This window comes from Letharia lupina (genome assembly GCF_014066315.1).
Source record: "Letharia lupina isolate WasteWater1 chromosome Unknown contig_5, whole genome shotgun sequence".
Lineage (NCBI taxonomy): Eukaryota > Fungi > Ascomycota > Lecanoromycetes > Lecanorales > Parmeliaceae > Letharia > Letharia lupina.
The window spans coordinates 1,622,099-1,638,731 of NW_023502974.1; positions in this window are offsets into that span (position 1 = coordinate 1,622,099).

Consider the following 16,633-nt stretch of genomic DNA (forward strand, 5'->3'; position numbering starts at 1 on the left):
GATAGAGGCTATACGTCTAGTAAATAGGGGCTATACGCGTAATAGCTACCTTTAATAAATAGAGTATAGATTAGATTATAAGATTTTTAAAAGATTTAAATTATTCGTTATTTTGTAAAATAGAATAATAGCGAATTTTACGAAGTACTCTTGATAGCATTTAGAATAGCCGAGGTAAAAAAAAAAAAAATCTTGGCATTTATTCAGATGATTTTTCAGCGCACCCTCGACACTGTCAAATTAACATTTTATTATTTTACTTACGTTATATAAATTAAATTTTTTAGATACTTTGATACTAAATACTTAAGTGTATAAAATATATATTTTATAATTTTTAGACTATAATCAATTGTGGTTGTGAACCTATATAGAAAAATTGAATTTTTGATTTTTGATTTTGGGGTGTGCCAGAACTGCGGGAATTTTTTTTTCTTTCTTAAGAATTATGCAATCAGGGGTAGGGGGCCGGGAAGGCCGCACTAAGGCTATTGTGCGTACTCGTCTTCACTAGGATTTGCAATCTCTAAAACTTAATCTTTATAATTTGTTATTTCATAATAGAACGAGTAAAGGCCTATGAATTAAATTCATAATTATTTTTTTAATTAGGGCTATCGAGTAAATAGATAAGCGATCTTTAGTAAGCGAACTTTAATAAGCGATATTTGAATTCCTTACGCTTTGATAATTATAAGACTAAATTTAAAAAAAAAAAAATCTCTAAAAGCTCACATTTCGTTCTATAATTTAAAAAGATAATCTTAAAATTTTAATAGAAAATAAAAAAGTTATTCTAAAATTAAATAATATATATCTATTTTTTAATTAGAGCTATTCGACTATATTCTTTTAATAATTACGAATATTAATTTATTTATCCGCGATAGTTTAGTCGATTTAATTAAAGAGCGTAGTAATTCTAAATTTATAATTAGCTAGATATATATATAAATTTAAAATTTTTAAACTTAACTATATTTTATTCTTTTATATATACTAATAGTAATAAAATCGAATTAGTATATATAAAAGAATAAGATAGAGCTAAGCTAAAAAATCTTAAATTTATATATATTATAAAAATATAAGATAAGATACTTAGTTATTAACTATAGAGTTACTATAAAGAAAAGAGCGACTAGATATAAATACGCTAAGGCGTATTACGTAATTATATCACATAATCGCTAAGACGCTAAGAGTTATATAATTCGAATTTTAATACTCTTCTTCGTATATATTCTCTTATAGGCGGAAATTTAATAAATATAAAGTTTAATATTAACGATATTAAAATTAAATAGATAAGATAAAATAATTTAACGATTTTTATTAAATTATTAAAGTAAATTAGCGCTAAGTAATTAAAGTAAAATTTAAATTAGATAATTAAAATAAGTTAATATTAAATAATAGAAATAAAATTAATATCGAATAATTAAGATAAGTTAATATCGGATAGCTAGCGTAAAAATATATCTCTTATACTTTCTATACCTCTATTCTCTTTTTATATAAATAAAATTAAAAAATATAAGATTTAAGATTCGTAATATTTAAAATAGAGTAGATAAAGTAAAAAGTTGAAATCTGAAAATAATTATATTAAATTATAGCCTCTATTTAAATATAACTCAAATTTCACTTTTTATTAAAAAGCGATTTTTCGAAATTTTTATTTTTAGATTATCTAATAAAGTATATATTAAAAATTATTTATTTTAAGATCGAAGGATATTTATAAAAATAACTAAAATAATTAAAAGAAATTCTTCTAACTATATATCGTCGGTTATAAGATTTTTATAGAGATTATTTTAGATAACTAATTTTTAATAATAGTAGCTACGATTATAGTAATTTAAAGATATAATACTTAAGATATTAATAACGAATAGATATAGATTTCTTAAAAGAGCTTTAAAAGTTTTAATAACGATAGCGGTAATAGCGCTAAAGAAATAGCTATTTCGATATAAAATAGCGAGTTTATAGAGTATTAAAATAGCGGCTCGACGAGTAGCTTAAATAGATTATTTATAGTATAAAAACTAATAAAATAATTCTTTTAAAGTAGTTAATAGTAGATAACTCTCTTAGATCTAAATATAGATATAATAAAATAGCTTTTCTATTAGATATTATTATATTAAAACTATACTAAAATAGTAGTAAAATTAACGACTATTAAAAAGATAAATAAATATAATTTTTATTTTAAAGATATTTTAAAAAGTAATAAATTTATTTAAGTAAAGAGTCTTAATAAGTTTATTAGCTATCTATTTATTAACAAAAATATATTATATATCTATAATATTATTATTAATCTTTTTCTATATAAAATAGTAAATAATATTAATATATTTAATATAAGTATAAAATTAAGTATTCTTTATAAGAGTAATTATATTCTAATTACTATCGAAAATAATAATAATTTTAAAATTTATATTATTAAAATAAAAGAGTTAATTAAGTAAACTCTTTAATTAAATTATTTTATAATAATTTATATTTAATTAATATATTTTATTTTATAAGTAAATAATATTATAATAGCTTAACGCTTAGATAATTAATTAATTATATTACTTTTTATTCTAAAAAGATAATTAGATATAAATCTTTATTAGCTTAATTAAAATTAATATAATCGATAAGTTTTTAAAAAGAGTCTTTATATATAAGTTTATAGTAAACTATATTTTTTAGATATTAAAAGATTTAAATAATTATATTTTAATATATTAAAGTTAAGTTAACTAAATAGCGATTTATTAATAATATTATATAAATAATATTAAAATAAATATCGAGTATAATATATATAAGAGATCTTATTATAAATTAATAGTTCTTTTATAATTTTTTTAAAATAATATAATTCTTTTTAATAAAAATTAATTTATAATTAATTTTAAAAAATATTAATATTAAAATAAAATTTTAATAATTAAAATAGTTTAAAAATTAAATAATATAAATCTTTTATTTTAAATAAAGAATATTATTATAATAATTTCTTTTAATAATTATATCTAAATAATAAATATATAATTTTAAATTTAATATATTAAATTTCTCATTAAGTCTCTTTTTAATTTACTAAATATTAATTTTATTTAAATTAATAATTAAGATATTATTAATATAGAGCGCTATAATAATATTCTTTTTAGGATTTATAAATATATTATTATTTAATTTAATAAAGAAAAGATTTAGCTTTTTTATATACTTTAAAAAATATTAATATTAAATTTAAGAGAATTATTTTAAATTATAAATATCTTATTTAACTTATAAATCTTAATATTATTCTTATTAAAATTATTAAATTAATATATATAAAAAATTTTCTTTATATTATTATATAAAAAGATAATTTTAATATCTATTTATTTTAGATCTTAATTTAAAATAGTTATAAATATAAAAATTATTTTATAATTTATAAACTTTATTATTAATATAAAAGTATTATAATAATTATAACTTTTTTATTATTCGAATTTTTAAATAATTTAATATATCTTATAGCGAGTAATTTTTCTATTAAGATCTTATTTTAAGATATAAATTTATTTATCTTTTAAAATATAAATCTTAAAAAACGTCTAAATAAAATATTAAGTATTATTATTTATAAGAGATTTATATTTATTTTTTATAAAAAGTTTTTAATTTATTTAAAATAGCTAATTAGATATAATCTATTTATAAATAATAGATTTAAAAATATTTAATTTATTAATATAATTTATAAATAAGATAAATATTATAAAGATTTTTAAAAGAGAATTAGAGAATAGATTTTATAGATTTAAAATTATAAAATTTAAATAATTATATAATATTCTTTAAATAGCGCTTAATTTATAATCTTCGCGAATAATTTATATAACTTTAATAATAATAAATAATAAATTTAAATTTAAGAAATTTTTTTATATAGATAATATAGATTAAATTATTAATATAAATATAAATATAATATTTAATTAAGTAAATTAAGTAATTTATATTAAAAATATTTAAGCTAGAAGGTTTCGCGTAATTAATTAAATATATTATATTAAAAACTCTTATATAAATCTTCGCGAAGATATTAGCTTATTAATTAACTATAAAAAATTTAATCTTAATTTTATAAATATTAAAGATTTTAAAGCTATTAAAAATTTAATAACTATTTTAATTATAAATATAATATCTTCTAATATTTCTTTAGATTTAATATCTTTTAAAATATTAATAATATATTATTTATTTAATATCTTTTTTATAGCGAATATTAATATTATTAGATATTATTATTTATTTAAAAATTTATAAATCTTAATTTCTTCTTTTAAATTTATAATTAATTTTTTTTTATAAAGTATACGCTATTAGCGTAAATAATTATCTTTTTAATAAGATTATATAATTAAAAGATATACTCCCTTTTATATTTTAATAGTATATACTTTTTACTTTAATCTATAAGCTTTTTCTAAATTCGTTTTATTATATAAGTAATAGAATTAATTATATATAAATAAGAAAGAATAAGCTTTTATTAATAAAAGATTTTAAAAAAGATTATAATAATTTTAATATTAGATAATTAGTAATAATAATAATTTTAAATTAAAAAGATTTATTAAATTTAAAATTTAAAAGAATAAGATATATCTTATATAATAAAGTTTATCTAAATTACTTAGCTATATTATTTATCTAAGAGTTATTAAAGATAATAAATTTTTATTTAATATTTAATAGAGCGAGATAATTAAAAAAAACTTTAAATATATATTCATCTTTATTATTAAAATAAATATAAAAAATTTTATAATTATATAATTTAAAATAAATCTTAAATTATAAAAATATAATAAAAAATTTATTTTTATAATAAATATAATAGACTTTAGAGTAAAAGATAAAATTATTTTTAAATATTATAAAGTATCTATAGCTATTAAAATTAGTAGAAAATAGAGATTTTATAAAATTATTATAAATAAATTTATTTAATTATATATTAAGCGTAATAAGATTAATATAGAGAATAATCTTTTAATATTTTATAATATAATATTTATAAATATACTTATTCGCGATATTCTTAATAAAATCTATATTTATCGCTATAGTAAGAAGTTTATTTAGATTTTATTAACTTAAATAATTTATATAAATATATTAAAATTAATAAATCGAGTTTAAAAAAATATTATATATTATTAAGATATTATTTAAACTATTTTAAAGATTAAAAAAAATCTTAATTATTAATATTTATAAATTTTAAATTATTTTTAATTAAAGCGTAATTAATTTTATAAAAAGCGATTATAATATTAATATTTAAAAGTTTATTAATAAAAAGAAGATTAATATCTATATTAAATATATATAAAATATTTAATAAAATAATATTTATATATTTATTTTAAACGAAGTAATTTAAATTAATAATATTATAATTAAGAAATTAAATTTAATTACTTTTAATATCGCGAATAAAATATAAATAAATCTTTTTATAAATAATAAATATTAAATAATTAATAAAGAAATAATAAGAGTAGTTAAAGTTTATTACTATATAAAAGTATAGATTAATAAAATTATTAATTATTAAGTTATACTTTAAATTAGAATTAATAATTATTAAATTAATAACTTTTTTATTATTAATTATATTAAAAATATTAGAATTATTAAAATTATTAAAATTATTAAAATTATTAAAATTAAGATTTATATAATATATAATTAAATTTAATTCTTTTAAAAAGATATAATTAATATTAAGATATTTATTCTCTTTTAGAATAAAGATATTAAAAAGTATCTCTTTAATACGCTTACACTTAATACTAAGGCTTTTTTTTATATTATTAAAATTAATCGCGATAATTTAAATCCTCTCTTTTTTTTTATTTTTAATATAAATTTTTTAAATTTTAAGTAAAAATATTTAATTTAATATTTAGCGAGAGGATATCTTAATTTATATTTAATAATGTTATATAAAAAATAAATTTCGCGATTAGTTTTTAAATTATCGATTTTATAATATTTAGCGAATTACTTATTTTTATTTTTATCGCTATTATTATAAATAGTATATATAATATTATTATTATTTTTAAATAATAATAGATAAATCTCTTTATTTATTATAATATAAATAATTTTATTAAATTTAATAATTTTATTATTATATAGCTTATAGATCTAGATATAAGTTATTATAAAGATATTAAAAAAGTTTTTAAGTTCTATAAGAAAGAGCTAAATTAGAAAAAGTTTTAATAAAATAAATAATTTATATAAACTAATAATTTTAATAATAATTTTATAAAAAAAATTATATTAATAAATATCTCTTTTAAAAGTAAAGATAATATTAAGTAATTAATAAATTAGCTTTATATAGAGTTTAAAATCTTTAAATTTATAATATTTAATAATAGTATCTAATATTATTTAAAGATTTTTATTATTATAATTAATTTTTATAAGTTAGCGATTATTATATTTAAGATATTAAAAAATAATTATATAAATTTTAAATTTAATAATTTTAATAAAAAGTTAAAAGTTATTAAGTATTAATTAGTTTTTAATATCTTATTTTTATTTAATATATCTTATATTAGATTTTAGAATAGCGATAAAAATTAGAGAAAAATTATCTCTATTAAATTAAGATTAATTAAAAATATTAATTATAAAATATTATAATTAATTATTTAAATCTATTATCGTTAAAAAATAATTTAAATAAAAATATATAAAATATTAATAGAGAGAGCGATTGTTACGTTTCCGTGACTTGGCGTAGCTTAGCCTAGCGTGACTTGGCGTGTAACTACTTTCTTCGTTTCTTCATAGCTTGCTAGCTTCTTCAATCAATCAATCAGAATCATACCAAGAAATACCTTTCTTCTTCGTGAAACTCCTTTCCCGGAGTACATATATACTTCTCATACCTATAATCTTAATAGCGATAGCGATAATAATAATAATAATTTTATTATTATTTTAGATAAGATAGTAAAATTAGAAAAAGATTTTAAAAGTAACTCTAAAGTAAATAAAAAAGTTAACGTCTATAATCGGATAACGAGAATGACTGGGCTTCGAGAATCTTAGTAAGTATATATAAAACTTAGTTGTCTAATCGTATATAGTATAGATTTATTAGTAAGGGTCTTTCTGCAAAATAATAAAGTTTAAATATCTATCTCGCTACCCTTTTATCTCTTTTTCGCTCTTTTTATTACTAGTCTAATATCTAGCTTATAATATTTAATTAAATAATTATAACTTAGAAGAAGTCTTTTAAGATTATTACTCTCGAAATTTATATAATTAAAATAATAGAATTATAATAGAAGAATCCTACTTAGAAACTTAGTAAGCTCGCTATCGAATTTAATATTCTTATATTCTTATTATATACTTATATTTATAGCCGAAAAACTCGTATATAAAAATTAGAGCTATAAAAGTATTTTATTTAAGAAGAGAAAAATATTCTAGCTAGCTAATATATGAAATTAATTAAATAAAGATACTTATCTAGAGTAAACGCTCTATATATTATAGTCTTAGAACTTCTTTAAATAAAAATAGAGAATATAAATATATATATAAATAAATGATAGATAAAATAATTTTTAAAATATAATAGTTAATTAAAAACTATATATAGTAGAGTATTAGATAATAATCGAGCGAAGATTATATATCTTAAAATAATTCGTTATTAATTTAATCTCCTAGCTAGCGTTATTATCGAGTATAAGATTCTTATAAAAAATATCTATAATTTTAATAAGAAAGGAATTTTTATAGATATAGCCTCTAAAGCGAAAGTTATTATAAAAATTAAAGATAAATATCGATTTAAGACTTAGTTAGAAAATCGAGAATTAGTTATAATTATTAAGGCTATTAACTCTATAGAATAGATTATTCTATTAACTCTTATCTTTAAAGATAAAAATTAATAAAGTAGCTAATAAAAATAGAATCTTATAAATAAGATAAAGATAGCTATTAATTTATAAGGCTAAATAAATTTAAAGCTTATTATAAAGTAGCTAATAGAAGTCTTTAACCTCGCTATTAAAGAAGTAATATACGATATTATATATCGACTATTAATTCTAGATAGTTATAATAATTATATTATATAGTAATTCGTTATAATATATTACGCTTAAAGGATTCTTTTCTTATATTTATCTTCTTATATAATATATCTCTTATAATTACTTAATATTACTATTTTTAAACTACTATAGAAAGTATATAAGAATATTATTAATAAAAAATTCGAGCTTAATATAGACTCTATTAATAAAGATTTATTTATTAATCTTTATATTCAAATATAAGAGTATATATTTTATCTTAAAGTAATTTAAGTAGGCTTTAAAGCTATTAATCTTATATTATTATATTTTTAAAAGATATATAAGCGTCTACTTTAGAAAGATTATTCTATAATTTTAGAGCTAGAGCTATTCGAGCTCGAATAATTATTATTAAAAACTTTAAAAACTATATAGTAACTACGACTTTAAATAGAGCTTTTTAAGATTATACGTTAAAGTCTTATAATAGAACTTCGACTCTATAAGCTTAAAAAGAGATTTACTAAGCTTTATATCGATAATATTCTTCTAAATTAATAAAATTGACTATTATTTAGCGAGAATCGAGTTTGAAAGATTAAATCTATCTTTCGAAGATTAATATTAAATAACGATTATTTTATAATTAAAGAAGCTATACTTATATAGTAAATTACGATTTTTAAAAAGAAGCGAGATTAGATAAAGAAGATACGATATCGAATTATAAAGAAGAAATACTAAAAGTATTTACAAAAGAAGAATATTTATCGAAAAATACTTTTAAAGTATAAGTTTATTATTCTATATTATAAATTAGAAGTATATTATAATTTCTTTAATAAGATAAATAATTTAGAGAAGGATCTAATAGAGCGAGATTTCTCTAATATTATATATTAAGAGTCGTTAGATATTAAGTTAAAGATTTTTAAGACTAGTAATAAGAAGATAGATAAGATTATTTAATTAATTTAGAAGGGAAAATAATCGTATTTAGACGATATTCTCTATATAAAGTAATTTATTCTTTAAGAGACTTAATTAACTATTATATAGGCCTATTTAAAGACTACTATATAGATAAATATATTATTATTTCACTATATTATATATAGTTTATAAATTAAAATAGCGGAGAAAGGTAATTAGTAGTAGCTTTATTATAGAGAATATTAGTAATAGCCTTATCAAATTTAATTAATTATCTCTATACGCTAATGTTAGTATGCCAAGATTCTCGAAGCCCAGTTATTCTCGTTATCCGATCATGGACGTTATTTTAATATAAAAATTAAATAGCTTAATATCGCTTATAAAGTTAAATATATTTTTATTAACTTCGAATTTAAAGTTAATAAAGCTATTATTTAATAAAATAATAGAAGTAGAATAAATACTCTAATTATTATTAGAATTTTTAAAAATCTTATTAATATTAATTAATTATCGTCTTTAAACTTCGAGTTTTTATATATAAAAAAAAATTTATATATAGAGCTATAATAGATATAGGCGATATAATTAAAATAAAAGATATTTAATAATAAAAATTTATTTATAAATATAGACTAGTTTTTAATAGAATTATATAAAATATAGTTATTATAAATATATAGATCTTCTTCTTAAAGAGGGATTAATACTCTTTTTATATTATTTATTTAAAAATTTAAATTTAGAATATTTATATCGCTAGCTACTATTATAAGACTTCGAAAATTATTCTAATTTTATAATTATAATAATAGAATATAGATAATTATAAAAAAGAATTCGATAATAAAGCTTTAATTTTTTTTTAAAAAACTTTTAAAAATCTAGAAATTAATATTAATAAGATATTTTTATTATTTTTATTTTAATAGATTTATAAATATATTAAAAGATAGTAATATTAACTTTAAAATATTTTAGACTATAATTAGATTATTAGTATTAATATTTAATTATTTTTAATTAATAATTATTAATTTAATAGTTAATATATAATTTTAAAATTAAAATTAATATAAAATAACTTTATTTTTAATAGAGTTAAATATTCTAATTTAGTAAAGTTATTATATTATAAGTATAAGTATAAGATTTTAATAATAAAAGTTATAATTATTCTTCTAAGAAAAGCTATTACTAAGATATCACTAAGTATCAAGCTATATTAAGCGCTAAGCTATATTAAGCCATATTTAATTGTAATATTAACAGATATAGCTATAGCTATAATATCTTCTCTTTTAAAAAAAAGCTTATCTCGAGCGTTAAAGTAAATAATATCTAATAATAATACTAGAAATTTCATCGATTTAAATATAATTTTCTAGGTTTATTTATTCGTTAAGTGCTAGAGAAATTCTAAAATTTTAACTCTTATATTAAGCGATTAGAGATTTTATATTTAAAAACTTTATCGCGAGAGTCTTAATAGCGTTATCGCTTTTTTATAAAATAATATTAATATTTTATTTAATCTACTCTCTATTTACTATAGTTATCGCTATCTTTAATATTAAGAATTTATTCGCTAAAATCGCTATCGCGTTATTCTAATATAAGTCGAAGATAATTAGAGCTTAAATCTTTTAATTAATAAAGACGATAGTAATAGATAGCTTAGCGACTTATCTAAATAATCTAATCTCTATACTTTTTAACTTTATCGATATCTTATTCTTTAAATATTTAATTTTTAAAAAGTCTATTATTAATAATATTAAAATAGAGTTTAAAAGTAAAATTAATTATATAATTAAAAATAAGATATTAATTAATAAAGTTTTTAATAAAGTCTATCTAAGAGAGCTTAATATTAAGATTATAATTAATATTTAATTAAGATATAGAGTTAAGAGAGATTATAACTTCTCGAGTCTCTATTATTTATTTAATAAAAGACTCTTTAAAATATTTTAATCTTTTAAGATTCTATAGTTATTTAAATAGATATCTCTTAGATAATAATATTATATCGTTTTTTCTTTAATATCTTTTACTAGTTTATTAGAGTATATTCTATCTTTTATACTTTTTTAAGCGCTAATAAAAAGCTTATATATAAGTTTTATATACTTTTCGAGATTCTTATATAGTTAATATATATTTTATATAATAAAGTATTTAATATTATTCTTATTTTTTTATATAGCTAATATATTATAGAGTATAAGTAAAGGCCCATGAATTAAATTCATAGAGTTGGATTTTTCTAAGTCAAATCGAATTTTAGCCCTAGCCCTAAGTCAAATCGAACTCTAATCGCTTACTGTGCGTTTTTGACCTATATATAAGTATATATGTGCGGAGAGAGGCGCGCTAAGGCCTAATTAGAAAGGTATATCGAGTGTGAAGAATTAATCCGTAATAATTGCCCATAAAAAACAGAGAAAGGCCATATTCTTATGATAAGAAGTATCGAAATATTGGAAAGAAATGAAGATAACATGTTAATTAGTGGTGTGAATCTTATATTATCTCCTACCGCAGTGAAATCTTTCGAATAATAAAATAGCTATCAGAGTAAGACATCGAACGATTTTAATTTATCTAAATATGTATCGTCTGATATTCCTCTTATAGAGATTTAATTAACTATAATTATCGTAGTAGATTCTTCTCTTATAACGTTATTATAGTAATATATTATATTAATATAATAAGAATAATAGACTAAGTTATAGTAGTATTCTTCGCTTACTAAGTAATAATTTAATATAAAATCGTAGAGAGTATATAACGTGGGATCTTAAAGAGCTAAGTCGTATTCTTAATAATAATAGCCTTATTACTACTTAGTTTCTCCGTAATATTCTTCATAGTATTCTCCGCATTTACTTACTATAATAACTTCTCTTATCTTAATTAAATAAATTAATATAAGATTATAGAGAGTCGATTTATTATATTACTACTACTATTAACTATATCCGCAATATTCTCCGTAATATTCTTCGTATTCGCTTATTATAGTTTCTTCTTTTATTTAACTAAGTACTTTAACTAAGTAACTAACTAAGTAATTAACTAAGTAAATAACTAAGTAACTAGCTAATAATCTAATTAAGTGAATTATTAAGCTAATAGGATAGATAGTATTAATTAAATAGCTAATCGAGTATCGCTAGCTTAGAAGGAGTATATAGAGAAAGACGATAATTATAAATCCGTTCGGGCTCTTTTTAAGAGCCTTTTAACGCGTTTTTAAATATAAACGAGTAGAGAAGAAAGATACGTCTTAAGAGATAGCATCGTTAGATTAGAAGATACTATCGCTAGCTTAAAAAGAGTATATAGAGAAAAATATATCCGTTTAAACTCTTTTTGAGGGTCTTTTAACGCGTTTATAAGTAGTAGTAGATAATTATTAAGCTCGCTTATAACCTCGATTATTAATAATAACAAATTCGTTAAGAGGCGGCTTAAAGATATTAGTAGAGGCTCTAAAAGGGAGATAAAAGAGGTATATATATCTTATAGATTTAATAATATAAGAGCGAGGGGTAGAGAGAGTAAATATATTTATATTAATAAAATTAATAGAATTAATAGAGTGATAGAGAAATAATAATTATATAAATAGATAAAAGAATTATTATTCGATCCCGAACGCGTTTAATATAACTACAATATTTGAATATTAGTTTAATTTATTAATAATAAATCAAATTTTATTATTTTTATAGCGTTAGAAAGCGTACACTAAGCTCTATAATTTACGAAATTATAAAATAATAGTATTCGTAGAAAGCTGGTTATTTCAGAGGGAAAGACTTCTGCATATAGATTTTTATAGATTTTTAATGATTGCGGATGCTAATTTATTTACCCGCGGTGTCTAACCAAAAAGCGTAGACCTAACGAATTTATAATTGGCTGTATATATAAATTCAAGGTTTTCTAGTTCAGCCCTACCTTATTCTTTTATATATACTAATAAAGTTTTAGACTAGCTATTCTTTCGAATTAAAATTAAACTTTTAAAACTTAAATCTATTTTCGATATATAATCTTATTATATAAAACTTTTAAAATAGAGAAGAAATTTCTTTTTAATAATATGATTAGTAATATCGACGATAATATAGATAGAAAATCTATTAATAATAAATTATTTCGGCTTATTAGCGTAGCTAGTTCGAAGCTATAATATAATATTCTTAAACTTTTCTTTATTATTTAAATTATTAAAAATCTAGCGATTTATTAATCTATCTAGATCTCGATAAGTAATAAAGATATTCTCTTTCTTTATATTGATAATTAAAATTCTAAATTCTCTTAAAGTAATAAAGGTTATATTAATTAAGTAATTTAGATTTTTTAATATTTAAAGCGCTAATATAACTAAATTTAAAATTAGTAAGAAATATAATAAAAAGTTACTTTAATTTTAACTTTAATTTATATTTAATAACTCTCTTAAATTATTATAGATATACTATAATACTTTATTCGCGTTTTTAAAAATAGTTTATTAAAAACTCTAAAGATTGATATAATCTAAAGCGGTTTTTAAAGTAATATTAATAACTTTTCTAAAGTAGTTTAAGATCTAATCTATCTTTAAAATTACGATTAATAGTACTTTATAGCGAATTTATAGATAATAATTAGAGTTAAAAAATAAGAAGTTTTTATCTCTATTTTATAGTTTAATTTCTTTTTAATAATCTCGTAAATAGTAAATATAAAAAGCTTTTAAGATTTTTAATTATTTTAATATCTTCGCGTAAATCTTAATTTAAATTAATTAGAAAGTATTAAATAGAGGGTAATTATTATAGTTAAAAGTGTAAATAAATAGAGAAATAAAAGAATAGCGGTTAACGTCTTTCTTTATCTAATAGAGATTTTCGTTAAAATTTAAGAGTTTAGTAATATTATTAGTAATTAGTTAAGAGGCTTTATTCGTAATATAATAAAGTACTTCTTAAATTAATAATTATAAGATATTTTAGATTAAGAAGTAGAGGTATTAATTATTTAAAATTATAAGAATTATATTATAAAGCTTAAAAAGATTTTTAAATTTAAATTTAGCGAGATAATAAAAAAGTATAATATTATTATATTATAGAATTAATATCGAATAATCTTTAAAGTCGTTTATATAAAAAATACGAGTTATAATATTTCTCTAAATTTTTAAAAGTGTAAAAATATTAAAAATATTTTTTTAGATTTTTTTCTAGATAAGTTTTAGATAGTAATAGTTTATACTTAGAAAACGCTAGATATAATTATTATCTATTTTAATTAGCGATTAATTAATTAGATAAAAATTAATCTTCTTTTTAAAGATATTTTTATATCTATATTTAAACTTTTAATAAATTATATTAGCGAAAAAATACGAAAGTGCTATTATTTTTACAATAATATTTATATATATAATATTTATATATTAATAAATATAAAATATAGCTAGAGTAGAATATTATTAAATTAAAATAAAATATAAATATATTTATATAAATAAAGATAGAAGTATAATAATAAAAAGATTTAAATTTATTTAAATTTATTTTTACTTTATAAGTGTAAAGAAGAAAGCAAAAATTTATAATCTTATTTTTATATTCTTAATTTCTCGAATTTCTTAACTATTTTTAATATATTCTTTTAAAATATATTAATAAGTTTCTAAATAGTTTCGAAGTACTCTTTTTAGTATATATAATATCTATTCTTCTTCTCTTATTTCTCTTAGCGTATAATCTTCTCTATTATATACTTCTTCTATCCTTTAATAACTATAAATATAAATAAAAATATCTCTCTATTAAAAGAGTTCGACTTAGCTTACTCTAGATAAATAATTAAAATAATTAAATAGATTTTAGATATATTAAATAAAAGTTTTAGTTTATAGATTAAAGTATTAATCTTTTTAAGAATTTTATATAAGTTAACTTTCTTAATAGATAACGAGGAATTTTTAAAGATATAGTAATCTATATTTTTAATTTTAGTTAATTTAAAATATATATTTCTAATTAGATTAAAGATTTTATATTTAATATTATATCTAATAATTATCTTAATCTATATTAGCTTAATTATATTAAAAATATTATTATAAATTATTTTTTAAATTTTAATAAAGTCTATAGACGCTAAGTCTTTATTTAAAATTATATTTATTAGAAAATCTTTAGATTTAATTTTATAAAGTACTTCGAAAGAAGTAATAAAAGTCGAGGCGTTTTTTATAACATTTAGAGAGTACTTAACTTTCGTTAATAGAGTATTCTAATTCTTTTTATATTTATTAATAAGTAAATATCGTAAAATTATCTTTATTATTTAATTTATATATTTTATCTATCTATTCGCTAAAAAGTAATAGATTATTATTATTTCTAATATTACTTTATATTTTAAGAATAATATTCTTTAGAATATATTAATAAATTTAAAATTTTAATCGAAGATTAATTTATAGAAGATCTTCTAAAATCTATAGATTTAATTAAAATATCTTATCGCTTAAATCTTCGCCGTATCTCTCTTATTTTCTAATATTAATTAAACGAATTTAGAGAATTTATTAATAACTATTAAGATATAATTATATTTATTAGAGATTAAAGATAATTTAATTTTAAAGTTTATAAATAGTTCTTTTAATAATTATTAAAAACTTCTTATTAGCTAGAGCTATTTATATAATAATTATTAAAAGAGTTTTAATAATTAATATATTAGATAATTATTAATATACTTCTAAATTATCTTTTATATTTTTAAAAAGTATATCGAGTTATAAAGTCGATTATATATTTAATATATATTCTTATAAGTATAATAGTTATAATTATATTTTAAAATTTTATATATTAATTTTTTAAGAATATATAAGCGATTTAGTTTATTATCTAATATATAGAATAATTTTAAATTAATATTAAAATAATAGAATTAATAGATAATTTACGAGCTAGATTTTAAATCTTTAATATTCTTTACTTATTTCTAGATTTATTTATATATATAATTAAAGTATAAATTATTAAATAAAGCTATAGAAATTTTATTAAGGAATTTCTTTTTAATTTATAATATTACTATAAAAAAAACACTAATTATATCTAGATTTTTTATTAATACTTCTTCTATAATTAAATTTTTAATAAGAAATCAAGATAATCTATTAACGTTATCATAAGTTTTTTTAACTCTATATATAATTTTTATTCTAGATTAAAAAGTCGATAAATATAAAACTTATTTATTTAATCAAGTAGATTAATAACTATTAATCTTATTTTAAAAAATAGATTTTAAAGCGATATAATTAATAATTATTATAAAATCTTTATTATCGAAAAATTAGAAAAGTTTAATTAATATTTAAACTAAGACGTTAGTTTTTAATTTTATAACTTAATATTAAATCTTAATATTATTAAAATTATATAATAAAAATAAGATTAATTATTTAGTTTTATCGATATTAACTTAATATAGTATTATCTTATAACTTTTTT